The sequence below is a fragment of the Tamandua tetradactyla genome, chromosome X (genome assembly GCF_023851605.1).
Source record: "Tamandua tetradactyla isolate mTamTet1 chromosome X, mTamTet1.pri, whole genome shotgun sequence".
Taxonomy (NCBI): Eukaryota; Metazoa; Chordata; class Mammalia; order Pilosa; family Myrmecophagidae; genus Tamandua; species Tamandua tetradactyla.
In genome coordinates, this window is record NC_135353.1 from 126,804,826 (window position 1) to 126,820,091 (window position 15,266).

The 15,266-nt window shown below is 35.8% G+C and overlaps 1 pseudogene; it reads right to left on the bottom strand.

The window, feature by feature from the left end:
• Nucleotides 1-10,940: 10,940 nt before the first annotated feature.
• LOC143671416 (diphthine--ammonia ligase-like) lies at nt 10,941-14,089 on the bottom strand (annotated as a pseudogene).
• Between the last annotated feature and the right edge of the window lie 1,177 nt (nt 14,090-15,266).

Sequence of the window (15,266 nt, forward strand, 5' to 3'; positions counted from 1 at the left end):
TAAAATTATATTCCATTATAAAATGATATTTAATTTACATTTGCCTGATTACAAAAGAAGTTGATCTTTGGACATATTGTAATATAACATTTCGTAAATGCTGTCTTGACCCAGTTTTGAGGCAATAGCTGAAAACTGTCAATTCCCCTTCATAGGCAGTTTACTAAGTCCGCATCTCAGGTGCTTCCCTTATTGGGGCTGTAATGCTCCTGGGTCACCAACATGCACTCAACTGCCAGAAGGTTCTAATACCAAGCATCTAGGGATAGCCCCTTACAGAATTATTCAACATACCCAGTCCACAGGAAGCCTGTGGAACCCTAGCTAATCCCACTTCTCTTGCCATACAGAAGCTACCTCCTGCATTTCTAGCTTGCTGTTAACCTGTCTTGAGGTGCAAACCCTGCATGGGTCTGCATGGCAGCCTTCTCTCATTTGGAGCTGTAAGTAATACATATTTTGAAAGCCTTTCATCTACCTGATTGTCTTTGTGTTATGTCCCACCATCCAAAGAACCTATAACATACCTAATATCTTATCATTATAAAATACATCTTTCATATATTTGCTGTTTATTTGGTTTTCTTCCTGTGTGAATTGCCTATTCAAACATTTGGTCATTTTTTAATTAGGTCATTTATCATTTTCTTGTTCTTTATATACTGAGATCATCAATCTTTTGTTAGTTGTATGTATTGCAAATATATTCTTCCAGTCTGTATCTTGACTGTGTTTTTAAGAATAATCTTTTCTTTTAACTCCTTCTCTTTTTTAAATGGTTTTTAATAAGGAATTTCAAATATATACCAAAATAGAGAGAGTAGTATAATAACCTCCATTGTATTTGCCACCTAGCTTTAACAATTATTAACTCATGGCCAATCTTGTTTGATTTATACCCACCCTACTCCCAAGAAGACATACCCCCAGTCCCTCCTCTTGATTCTTGGATTATTTTGAAGCAAGTCCCAGACATCATACCATATCCCTCATAAGTACTTGAATATGTATATTTAAAAGATAAAAACTTTAAAAATGTGATGTGGCTTGTCACTTTGTTTTTGTGTCTTTTTCATACAAACGTTTAAAATTTTTAATACACTCTAATAAAAGCAAAACTTTTCAAAGTTTTGTTTTCCATATTTAGACCTTTAATCAACTGGAATTTTTTTGTATGAAGTGAGGTATGATTATAATGGTTAAAATTTTTTTCCATATTTAGCAAATTGTTCCAGCACCATTTATTGAATAGTTTCTTCTGTCCACAATTATTTATAATGGCACTTTTGTCAAATACCAAATTTGAAAATATATGTGGGCCTGTTTCTGAGCTCTCTATTCTGTTCCTATGACCTATCAATCTAGCTTTATGTTAACAACAATTCTTTTAATTAGTATAACTTTATGGTAGATTATAATATCCAAAAGACAAAACTTTCCCCCTTCTTTAAGATTGCCTTGGCTCTTTTTCATCTAACTTTCTTATGAATTTTTAAGTAGATATTGTCAAGTTCTGTGAAGGATTCTATCGAGATTTTGATTGAAATTACATTGAATTTATAGATCAATTTGGGAGAATTTATATTTTTATGATGTTGAGAATTCCCAGCTACAAATATGGTATGGCTTCCCATTTATTTGTCATCTTTTATGTCTTTCATTAAAACTGAATAATTTTCCTTATGTGTGTCCTACTGATTTTTTGTTAGATTTATTTCAAGGTACTTTATATTCTGTTGTGAGTTTAAATGTTATCTTTTCAAAAATTCCTTTTTAATAATCTTTTGGTGCTTGTATAGAAGATAATTGTTTGCTTTTATTATTATGAAAAATAACATATATACAAAAATGCAATAAATTTCAAAGCACACCTCAACAATTAGTTATAGAACAGATTTCAGAGTTTGGTATGGGTTACAGTTCCACAATTTTAAGTTTTTCCTTCTGGCTGCTCTAAGACACTGGAGACTAAAAGAAATATCAATATAATGATTAAGGACTCATACTCAGTTGTTAAATCCTATCTTCTCTTTAATAACTCCACTTTCTCCTTTGGAAGGCAATTGTATTTGAATTTTATATCAAACAAATTTGTTGACTAATCTTATTAGTGCTAATAGTTTCTCAATTCTAAAAATATAGTATCATCTGCAAGTGATAACAGTTTCATTTCTTATACATTTAAATAATTTTTTTCTTAATTCATTAGCATGACTCACTAATGCAATTTTAAATAAAGCTGTGATAATGATAATCCTTTATTTGTACTGGAGTTTGAAGGGAATATTTATAATATTTCACATAATAGGGTTCAATCAGAAAAGCAGAGACACTAGGGCATATAAATTTTATATCTATATCTATACATCTTTCTATATATTTATTATAAGAATTTGACCTTATGCAATTGTGGGAGCTGAGTAAGCAGTCTCTAACTAGTTTCTAACTAGAAACGTACTGCCAAGTTGACACATTATAAAAGTTATCACGTGCAGGGTTTAAGAACTATGGACAGAGTGGAATAGAAACTTAGTAGGGAGTAGAGCCCTCAAATGAGATCAGGTACCTGAAAGTGCTTTGGAAATTGTAAAGTATGATACAGTTGTAAGGGGCATTGATGAAGGGATTAATTTCAAGATTTGAAATCCTGTAGGGGGTATAGGGCATGCTGGGGTGGAACCCATTCATATCATTCTAGTCCTGCTCCAGGGAGTGAGGAGGGCCTAAGATTACAGTGCTGGATGTCTCTTCAAGTGATGAAGGAATGGGATTGGAGCAAAATGCTTCTCCCATCTGGCTCTCAGACTTACCAGCTATGATCACCTTCTACCTGTTTACTTCCCACTTTCTCTCACCCAGGATATGTCCTCTTGGGTAAGCCATCTCCTTCCTATCACTCAAAGCATTCTGGAGGTTCCTTCATTTAAGGGTGCCATCCCGGGTTAGAGGATACCTGGCTGCCTTGATCTCACTGTTACTGGACTTGGCCCTTCTCCCATCCCCATCCCCTACCACATTTCTACCGAACTCTGTCCTCCTCTCTCATCTTGTTCCAGTCTCAGTCTCCATCCTCAATCATACTTACTTTTTAGGGTATTACCGTTTAACATGCCAGCTTATCATTTCCTGAGTTTTTTGTTACTTTTGGGGGATCATTTCGTCTTTATCTATAGCTTTGTGACTATATTATGAGATATTAAAATGTAGGAAGCCCATCTCTGTAATTTCTCTCTGTATAACACCCAGTTCAGTAGTATGTGCAGACAGACAATGAACAGAAGCTCTTTCTCATGTTTGTACTCTTATGTCCTGTTGCCTCTTATGTCAAATTGACATCCCATGTTCCCAGAATTGTGATCTTCCACCAATTACTGCCCACCTCCTCCCCAGGTTGCCCACTCCATTTTTCATAATTCTCTAACTTGAACTCTTTTTATGCTTGGTTCTGAAAATAAAACATTAAAAAATTAAAAAAAAAAAAAGTTATCACGGTCCACCCCCTTGTCAAGTTAGCATTCATATACATTTTCTTAAACCATACTTAATCTCCAAGTAAAGACAATAATAAAGCCATGCTTCTGCCTAACATGATACAATTATTTCACATACAACCAAAAACACATTAACCCTTTCTTCAAAAGGAAATACAAAGTCCTTTTTTGTCTTTGAGCGATGTTCATTCTGAGATGTAAAGTTAACACATCTTATGTTAGATGATAACCAGTGAGAGGGTAAGAAAAACAAGAATATTTTATTAATATACATACACATATTTATAATATTTAATACATAAACATATTAAAATAACGAAGAAATACTCAACTCTTAAAATCCTCATTTCTGCAACAGGCCATGAGGTCATAATAAATTTACATAATATAGCTGGTGTTAAGAACTACTTTCTTCCACCACCCCTTCCAAATTCCCTTTGTCCTTAGCAAGCACCTCAGCTGGTCTTCATTCTTTGCCTGGTGGGGTGACCCAAACCTTTGTTCTTGAAGTGTCTAGGCCATTAGTAGTCCTGCCTGGATTAGATTTGTCATTTTCTATTGACTTTGACCACAAAGTGAGGTAGTACTAAGTAATGCCTTAAAGGATCTCCTGCATTCCAAGCCTACTCCTCCTTACCTCCATTGTGTAGCAGTAGCTCAATTTCCCCTTGGTAATCAGAATCAATTACTTCCACCAGTGCAGTAACTTCCTTCTTTGCCCATTGATTCAGTGGCATGAAAAACCCAATGTGGCCAGGTAGCAGTCTTAACTTCCAGTTCAATGGAAGCATTGTTGTATCTCCTGATAGAAGCACTCTTCCTTTTGGAACTAAGACCTGTAGACCAGCAGAGCTTAAGGTTTCAGGGACAGGAAGCAAAAATTTTCCTAGTGGATCACTAGGGGTGATAGTGAGTGGTGCCACGCCCATTTCCACCCCTTGATTCCCTGATCTATGAATCCTGGCTATGAGAGAAACATCATGTCATATTAAATGCTGATTTAGAGTATATAGCTTGTTAAAGAAAAACTTGTCACCTTACTGTATGACTTTGAGGAAGTCAGATTTATTTATTTTGCCATTGATAAGATAAGTAAAAATACATTGTTAGATCTTGCTGTCTTATACAGTGACAAGTTGTAGGAAGGAGATGGTGAGCTAGAATCAGACCCAATTTTTTAATTGTAGACTGTGTTTTTTTGTCTTAATGGTGATGGCATAGGTTATGGCAAAGTGACCCAAAGAGAATGGGACGTGATTAAAGTTTAACAGATTTTCTCAAACTTTAGTAGTTTGCTTTCCCAATAAAACTTGCATGCTTTTTCCTTTCTGATTATCAAGCTATCAAGTTTTTCTCTGGGTCTAAGCTACCAGGGAGCTCAGATATTCCTCCCCTACCCCAGTAACTATAGTGGTCCTTATTGTTGTATAGTTGTTTTCCCCATTATAGCATTTGTCTCTTTTTGTTAATTAATTAATATATTTCGGGCTGGGAGAGGTAAAATGTAAATTAAATAAACAGACAGTGATTCTAGCAGTAACCAGCTTTTGGATATTGCCTTTAGTTTCCTTTTTTCATAATATATGTTGATAATGGTACTAGAGGAATATATTATAGATAATAGTAAAGAAACAGTGGCTAAACAATGTTTCCATACTAAAGGGGTTTTAGCAGTCAGGGTTCAATCACACAAACAGAACCACAAAGGATGAATATATGCACATATAATGGATTTGTTACAGGAATTTAATCTTAGGCGATTGTAGGAGGTGGTAAAACAGTCTGTAAGGTTATTGTCTTCTCATTTGATGCTGGAAATTAAAGTGTACAGGGAAAGCAGTTGGGAAAAGAAGATGTAAAAAGAATAGATGCAAAGTGTGACAGAGGAAGAACAAGGTGGAACCCACAAGGACAGACTGAATCCTATGTTGGGTCTGGTTGCCTCCATCTTTGATGGAGCAGTTTCAGCCACTTGGGCACACTAGCAAGTTGATCCAGAAGATAAGCAAACTTGTGAGTTATGAAATGACTGCAGTTTCACTTTTGCCTGCTAAATCTTGCACAAAAATCTTCCTTAAGGCCCACCCAAATGGGTAACACATAAGAAAGGGAAAACTGGGAAATATAGTTCAGCTTTCCCAAGTTGACAAATTACAAACCCACCACTAATGCTTTGTTTTCTTTTTAATCAACTTCATTATGGTGTAATTTACAATGAAAGGTACCCATTTTAATTGTACAATTAGATGAGTTTTAGCAAATATATACCCCCATGTAACCAATAACCATTGTTGCAATCAACATATAGAGCATTTCCATCCTCCCTGAAAGTTCCCTCTTGGCCTCTTTGTAGTTAATGCTTCTCTCACCCTTGGCTCCAGATGGCCATTGATCTGTTTTCTGCCAATATAGATTAAGCTCTCCAGAACTTCATATAAACAGAATCTTACAGAATGTACTCTACTGTCTGGCTTTTATCACTCACCCTAATATTTTTGAGATTCATGTATGTTACTGCATGTATCAGTAGTTCATTCCTTTTTAGTATTGGATGGTATTCCATGGCATAGCTATATCACAGTTTGCTTATCTGTTCACATATTGATGGGTATATAGGTTGTTTCCACTATTTGTCTATTATGATTAGATCTGCTATGTACTTTGATGTATAAGTCATTATACAAAATTTTATGAACATATTCCTTCTTTTAGATAAGTGCCTAGGGGTGGAATTCCTGGTTTATGCAAATACCTTGCTCATTTTTTATTTGGTATGTTTGTCTTCTTAATTATTGAGTTGTAAGAGCTCTTTATATATTCTGGACTCAAGACCTTTGTCAGATATATGAATTATGAATATTTTCTCCTAGTCTGTGCTTTTTCTTCTTATTTTCTTAAAAATATCTCTCAAAGAGCAGAAGTTTTTAATTTTGATGACATGCAATTTATCAATGTTTTCCTTTTATGGTTAGTGCTTTATGTATCCTAAGTAATTTTCCACTACCCAAAGGTGCATAGATGTTTTATTTCTATATATTTCATAGTTTAACTTTCACATTTAGATCTATTATCCATTTAGAGTTAATTTTTATATATGGTGTGTGTTAGAGCTGAAGTCTGTTTTTAAGAAATATTGAATAACCAGTTGAGTTGTTCCAGCATTACTTTATCACCTCTTTCAAATATTGATTGACTATATATATGTTGTGCTGGTTTGAAAGGATGTATATCCCCTAGAAAAGCCATGTTTTAATCTAAATCCTGTTTCGTAAAGTCAGAATAATCCCTATTCAGTACTGTATGTTTGAATCTGTAGTTAGATCATCTACCTGGAGATGTGATTTAATCAAGAGTGGTTGTTAAGCTGGATTAGGTGATGACATGTCTCCACCCCTTTGGGTGGGTCTTGATTAGTTTCTAAAATCCTATAAAAGAGGAAATATTTTGGAGAAGGGGAGACTTGGAGAGAGCAGAGAATGCTGCAGTACCATGAAACACAGAGTCCACCAGCCAGCGACCTTTGGAGATGAAGAAGGAAAATGCCTCCCGGGGAGCTCCATGAAACAGGAAACCAGGAGAAGCTAGCAGATGATGCTGTGTTTGCCATGTGCCCTTCTGGGTAAGAGAGGAACCCTGACCGTGTTGGCCATGTGCCGTCTCACTTGAGAGAGAAACCCTGAAATTCATTGGCCTTCTTGAACCAAGGTACCTTTCCCTGCATACTTTTGATTGGACATTTCTATAGACTTGCTTGATTGGGATATTATCTTAACCTTAGAACTGTATACTAGCAACTTATTAAATTCCCCTTTTTAAAAGACATTCCATTTCTGGTATATTGCATTCCAGCGCTAGCAAACTAGAACTTATGTGAGTCCATTTCTGGACTCCCTTCTGTTCCACTGACCTGTGTGTCTGTCCTCAGGCCAATATCACACTATCTTGATTACTGTAGCTCTATCATAAGGCCTGAAATTGAGTACTATAAGGCCTCCAAGTTTATTCTTTTTCAAAATAATTTTGGCTATTCTTAATCCTCTTGAATTTTCATGTAAGTTTTAGAATTATTTATCAATTTCTACCAAAAAAAGCCTACTGGAATTTTGATTGGGATGCCATTGAATCAATAGATCAGTTTGAAAGAATCTACATCTTATGTTTGGATCAGTATTTGAAACATTATTGAATATTTCAAACCTGGATCATAGTGTCTGTATGCATTTATTTATGTCTTCTTTAATTTCTCACAACAATGTTTTAACATTTTCACTGTTGAAATTTTTCACATTTTGTTAACTTTATCCTTATCTATTTCATGTTTTGCATTGCTACTTGAAAATTATTTCAATTTCCAATTGTGTTTTGGTAGTCAATGATTTCTGTTCTTTATCATTTCTTTCCTTTTAATTTCTTTGGATTTAATTTTCTCTTCCTTTTCTAGTTTCTTATGATCTTTGATCATTGATTTTTAATTCTAAAATGATCATTTATACTTATAGATTTCTCTCAAAGGACTGCTTTGGCAGCATCCCATAAATTTGATATTTTATTTTATTTTTTTGCATAGGTAGGTACCGCGAATCAAACCTGGGTCTCCGGCACGGCAGGCAAGAACTCTGCCACTGGACCACCATTGCCCACCCAGATATTTTATTTTTATTTTTATTCATTTTGAATTTCCTTTTGATTTCTTCTTTGACCAGTGTATTTCTTAAGTGTGTGTTTAATTTCCAAATATTTGAGGAATATTTTGGTTATCTTTCTGTTTCTGGTTTCTAATTTTATTCCATCGTGGACATACTTAGTATGACAGTATGACTATTTAAATTTATTGATATCTTTATGGCATAACATATAATCTCCTTTAGTGACTGGTAATTTAAAACTGGTATGTATCCCCAGAAAAGGCCATGTTCTTTTAATCAATTCTTGTGGGTCCAGACCTGTTATGAGTGGGACTTTTTGTTGAGGTTATTTCAATTGAAATGTGACCCATCTCTTTCAAGGTAATTTTTAGTCCCCTTACTGGATTAAATGCCTATTCAAGTCATTTGCCCGTTTTTAAATGGAATTGTTTATCTTTTTTATTGTTCAGTTGTAAGGTTTCGTTATATATTCTGGATATTAAACCCTTATTGGATATGTGGTTTCCAAATATTTTCTCCCATTGAGTAGGTTGCCATTTCACTTTTTTTTTTCTGTTCTTTTTTTTATTATTATTAATTAATGGAAAAAAGAAATTAACCCAACATTTAGAAATCATACCATTCTACATATGCAATCAGTAATGCAAAAGAATGAAAGAAGACCCATATTTCATACCCTATACAAAAGTTAACTCAAAGTGGATCAAAGATCTAAACATTAGGTCTAAGACCATAAAACAGAGGAAAATGTTGGGAGATATCTTATGAAACTTACAATTGGAGGCGGTTTTATGGACCATTTCACTTTTTTGACAAGGTCCTTTGAAGCTCAGAAGTTTTTAATTTTGAAAAACTCCCATTTAACTATTTTTTATTTCTATTTTTCTATATCTATTTTTATTTATCTATTTTTACTTTATTTGTTTGAAGATGCTTCTCTACATTTTCTTCTAGGAGTTTTATTGTCCTGGCTCTTATATTTAGGTCTTTGATCCATTTTGAGTTAATTTTTGTATAAACTATGAGATAGGGGACCTCTTTCATTCTTTTGCATATGGTAACCAGTTCTCCAAGCACCATTTATTGGAGGGACTATTCTGTCCCAGTTGAGTGGGCTTGGTAGCCTTGTCAAATATCAATTGTCCATAGATGAGAGGGTCTATTTCTGAACTCTCAATTCTATTCTACTGGTCAATATATATATATTATGTCAGTACCATGCTGTTTTGACCACTATAATTTTGTAATATGCTTTAAAGTTAGGATATTTGAGTCCTCCAACTTCAATTTTCTTTTTCAAGCTGTTTTTGACTATTCAGGTCCCCTCATCCTTCCAAATCAATTTGATGATTGGCTTTTCCATTTCTGTAAAGAAGGATTTTGGAATTTTCACTGGGATTGCACTGAATCTGTAAATCAATCTGGGTGGAATTGACAACTTAACAATATTTAGCCTTCCAATCCACGAACACAGAATGTCCTTCCATTTCTTTAGGAAGAGGCTGAGACACTGATAAAAAAAGATAATTGAGTAAATTTTTTTTGTCAGCAAACTGATCCCATACCAAGCAGAAGGAATGAAATAAAGATTATTTGTTATATATATATATGTTATTTGTTTTATATGTATATATATATATATATATATATATATGTATATGTATATATCCTCTTACAATCCTTTTTATTTCTGTGGCTTCAGGAGTAATGCCCCCCCCTTTCATTTCTGATTTTACATATCTGAATCCTCCTTTTTTTCTATGTCAATCTTGCTAAAGGTTTGTTAATTGCACTGTTCCTCTTTAAGAGGCATCTTTTGGTTTTGTTAATTCTCTCTATTGTCTTTTAATTCTCTGGCTCATTTACTTCTGCTCTAATCTTTGCTATTTCATTCCTTCTGCTTGGTATGGGATCAGTTTGCTGACAAAGAAAAAAAGAGAGAAGATGCAAATTGTAATAGTCAGGGTTCTCTAGAGAAACAGAACCAACAAGTGATATCTATAAATATGAGATTTATAAAGATGTCTCACACAACTGTGGGAATGGAAAAGTCCAAAATCCACAGGTCAGGCTGTAAAGCTGACAGCTCCGATGAAGAGTCTGGACAAACTCTACAGGAAAGTCTCACTGGCTGAAAAAGCAGTGAAAGAGTCTCTCTTCTTTCTTAAAAGCTTTCAACTAATTGGATTATCTCCTCAGTGGAAGGCATGCTTAGTTGATCAAAGATGTAATCAGCCACAGATGCAATCATATGACTGATGATTAAATATACCAGCCTTCTGATTTATCAACCAGCCATGAAATATCCTTGCAGCGATGGTCAGGCCAGGGCTTGTCTGACCAGACAACTGGGCATCATCACTTGGCCAAGTTGACACCAGAACCTAACCATCACACAAGTAAATAATTACTTTTTTCTTGCTGCTTTCAGGATCCTCTCTTTATCTCAGGTATTTGACATTTTGATTAGAATGTATCTTGAAATAGGTCTATTGGGATTTATTTTATTTGTAGTATGTTATATATCTTGGGCATGTACAGTTTTGTATTTGATAAGAGTTGGGAAATTTTATCCATTATTTCCTCATATATTCATCTGCCCCTCTCCTTTCTCTTCTTCTTCTGGGTCACCCATGGCATATGTTTGTGCACTTCATGCTGTCATTCATTTCCCTGAGACCCTGCTCAATTTTTTTCCATTCTTTTCTGTTCTTCTGTCTGTGAATTTTTTTTAATCAAGTAAATGTTATATATTTTTTCATAAAGAAATGGTAAGTTAGTAAACCATGTACAAAAATGCTTCTCAAGAATTATATATATAATTAGATGTTCTGAGTTGTCAGGCACTAGGGACATCTTATCCTCCAAGTGCAATTCCAAAAAATACAGATAAACCACAGGTGCAAATGCACCAACTGAATGTATGATTACTTCTGATGAATTCACAATTATTTTCTTTTTTAAATAGAGGGAAATCCAAAGTGAATATTTCATATTCTCCACCTTCCCCACAAACATGGACTCCATACTTCTCAGAAAGCTCTAAAACATAAGGCTCCATTTAATCCAGGGTTTTTCCAAGATGCTTATCTGGATCTAAACCAAAAGTTGCAACTTTGATGATCACTTCTTGAATGTTAGATGATAACATTTCTCACAACACATCTTCCTGGTTTTCCTCCAAAGGTAAGCTAAAGGCTGGAGATTAAGCCTTTTACACACATTTTCTACTCAAACACACTGATCATCAGAAAGTATAGCACCTACTGATATTCCCTCTACTTCTTCTTTTTCAAGTTTCAAAAGCTCATAGAGATCTTCAAACTCATCACCTTTACATTTGTGTGCACTCTTCCTGTATCAATGCTCTTTTCTTTTATAGTTCAGCAGTGGAGGGAAAGAGCCATTGCTTCTGCATGTAAGTCAGTGGCATGATGACCCACTGTCTGATACACGCAGCTATCCAGTTCATTTGACCCACTTGGTTTTCAGCTGGTCTTAGACTTGCTAAAGCAGCAATCTGATGCCCAGCAGCAATGCACTGCATCATATTATAACAGCTGTCCTTCCTACCTCTTCACTCAAGAAAGTCCAATGAAGTTCAGAGTTTCTCTTTCAACTGGTAAGGCACATGGCAAACATGCTAGCTTTCTCTCCAGGCTTCTTGTTTCATGAAGTTCCCCTGAGGGCATATTCCTTCTTCATCTCCAAAGGTCTCTGGCTGCATGGGCTCTCATGGTTCTCATGGCTCTGTTGCTCTCAAGTGTTTCCAAAATGTTTCCTCTTTTAAAGGATTCCAGTAAACTAATTAACACCCACCTGGAATGAATGGAGTCACATCTCTCTCTAATCAAAGATTAATACAATTGGCTGTGTCACAACTCCGTGGAGATAATCTAATAAATTTCCAACCTACAGTGCTGAATAGGGATTAAAAGAAACAGCTGCCTTCAAGAGATGGATCAGGATTAAAACATGGCTTTTCTACGGTACATAATCCTTTCAAACTGGCACAATGACAAAACTTTTGGCAAATTGGATGTGGATGTGAATTACTCATTTCTTGAACTACTTTTAATTATTTTCTATCTAGATCAAATGATGACCACAATGGTTAAAGCTTAATCATTCACTTTATAGCAGAAATTTATGGAATAACAATAGTGTGACATAGAAGAAATTGGAATATTCAGTTAATACAGAAAGGGTAACAAGACTATTGTCTGTCAGTTATGATCAGGCATTGAACTAAAACATTAAATATGAAGTATTTAATAGGATTACAAAAGTAAATACATTATTGCAATGTGTCTCCTGCATTCTACAGCACAGGTCCAAATCTCAAGAAAACAAATATTTAAGAAGTCTGAACTCCCTTTTTAAAGTTGTAAATGTGTTACCTTTTACTTCACTTTCAAGTACTGAGTATGGAGACATTTAAACCAGCTTCTCTTTGGTTTGTCTTTCATGGGATTTACTCTAACCACACAAATGTGATGGGTTACCATATATTTCAAACTTGTTTTAATTGGAATATGACATTGTAACAGAGAAATTAAGAATTAATAAATAATTTTAGTTGCTAATTCACTATATAGATGCTCTGCTTACTCTATAATGAAGTACCTAGAATTATTAGACTGTAACCCAGCTGCCATGATCTTTGATAATAATTTTATAACTATCTTAACTTTTCTCTTGTGATTGTAAAAAAAAACTTGTGCCTGGCTCCACTTGTACCCCCTTATCCTATTTTTCAACTTTAGGACAGCCCCTAATGTTTATTAATGAAGGAACTTGAGTTAGCCCAGTACTAACCTACCCCAATTCCTAAACTAATTAGACAAAGCTAGTTCTAAGCAAATTTAGCCCCCCTGACATGCACAGTAGCTTAAATTTTAGCCTATAAGTGACCTATATACTTCATTAAAATACTAAAATTCATGCCCATGATCATATTGAGACCACCATTTTCTTACATATGTTCTGTAACTAAGCATGCAATCAATCTGCACATGGTCAATAACTAACTTTGTCATTTTGAGCCATTGTACTCATTATCCAAAAACCTGCCCATCTTCTGATGCTATAAATCTATCAGAGTTAGTGAAGTTCAGCGAGGCAGATTTTTAGACCAATAGGCCACCGAATCTCCTGCTTCAGGTTTAGCAATAAACTCTCTTTTTGAAACCCCACTATCTCAGGAATTGGTCATTTGAGCACATCAAGCAGAGGACCCCAGCTTTTGAGAAGTCAGTGATGAGTGCCCAAAGCAATAGCAACTGGATCTAGGATAAAACTGATACAATTTCATCTTCTTACTGATCTCCATTTTGTACTTTAATCCCCAGGGTAGAAACATCCATTTCACAAACCACGCATATCTGTCCTGCCTTCCCAATCACACACATGAGATATGAGGTGGAGGGGTGGCTGCAGGACATGCAAGGTCAGGCAGGAAGACTGAAGGGCACTGCAGAACAGCATGAAAAAATGCAAAGATCATTAGCTCAGCAAGTGGAGTTAAGCAGTGGCTCTCAAACTTTGCTGCCCAGTAAAGCTTTAAAAACTCCGAAGCTGTACCACACCATATTTAATTCAAATATCATCTCCCAGGCGAGGTGGAACCCAGATGGCAAAACTTTTAAAGTTCCCCAAGTGAATCCAGTGTTTAGCCAAGTTTGAGGACCAGACAACCAGAGGACTGGCTATGGGCACTGGAGAGGAGTGAAAGCCAGGACTAACCCGAGCTGGGAAATAGCCCTAAGGCTCTGCCTCTTCCCTTCACCAAGAGGAAGAGCAGAGGCCCCAGCATATGCCTCCTGCAGACAACTTCTCAGTGGCCACGGTGGCTGTGATAGCTCCTGCTGACCGACTGAAAGTGACCAGAAACAGGTAAGGGAAAAAGAGGGCACTGGCACCACATTACCCGACCAGTGCAGCGACCCTCATGCTGAACTCAGTGTGCACGCTTGTTTGTGAGATTTTGATTGTCCTGTCTTCTGGTTCACTGATTCTATCTTCTGCCTATTCAAGTCTGCTGTTGGATGTCTCTAGGGTTTTTTTTTTGCAGGGACAAGCACCGGGAATCGAACCCAGGTCTCTGGCATGGCAGGCAAGAACTCACAATCTTCTTTATGCATACCTATGTCTTTATAATATCTTTTTATCTCTTTAGCCATATTTTGTTTCATTTCTTTGAATTGATTTAGGAGAATTGTTTGAACATCTTTGATTAGCTTTTCCAAATTCTTTGTTTCCTCTGAAGTTTTCATTTGTTCCTTTGACTGGCTCATATCTTCCTGTTCTTTAGTGTGGCTTGTAAGTTTTTGCTGGTGTCTAGGCATCTGATTATCTTGATGAGTTTATTCTGAAGGTCAGCCTTTCTCTTTTGCCTAGGGTGTTATTGTTGATTGGCTTCTTTAAATCTCCACTGCCTTCACCTTTGTTGGGGGTACTGGTCAAACAATGATGTGGCTGTCCCTGTTCAGGGCAGGCTGAAAAAGCTGGGACCCAGTTATCTAAATTCACCAATTAAGAATATGAACAGTAATTGACCTTGCTGGCTATTCCCCCCACCCCCATTCTTGAAGAAGAGGGTTTCCACATCCCTTTCCATCTACAGGACAAAGCTAGGAACTGGATCCCAAAAGCTAGGCTCAAGAGTGGGGGATGGATGCTAGCAGTCACCTCTGAGCAATTTACTTAGGTGTTTTTTTGTTTTTTTTTTTTTTTAACCAAAGCATCACACTTTTCCCTGGATGTTTTACAATGCTACCCTGGCCTCTACAGCCTCAGGTCAGTTGTTTCAAATGGTTCTGCCCATCCACTAGCTGTTTACGGAGAAGGTGTGAGCATTGCAGTCCCTACTTTGCCATCTTCCCCTGAAGAAGAAAATCACTATATATTTTCAATGGTGATTAATTAATGGGTATTAAAAGAAACAATAACACAAAATATAGGAGACTGAATCAAATAAGATTAGAACATAGCAAAAAAACACTCTCAAAACTGACTTAAGCCACCTAGAAAAAATTGTTTTCCCATTACAAGGAATCAAATATAGGTGCTACTTGGGTTAAGAGAGAACAGCAAGAGGGAGAGTTTAGCTCAAAGACTCAGTATTGTT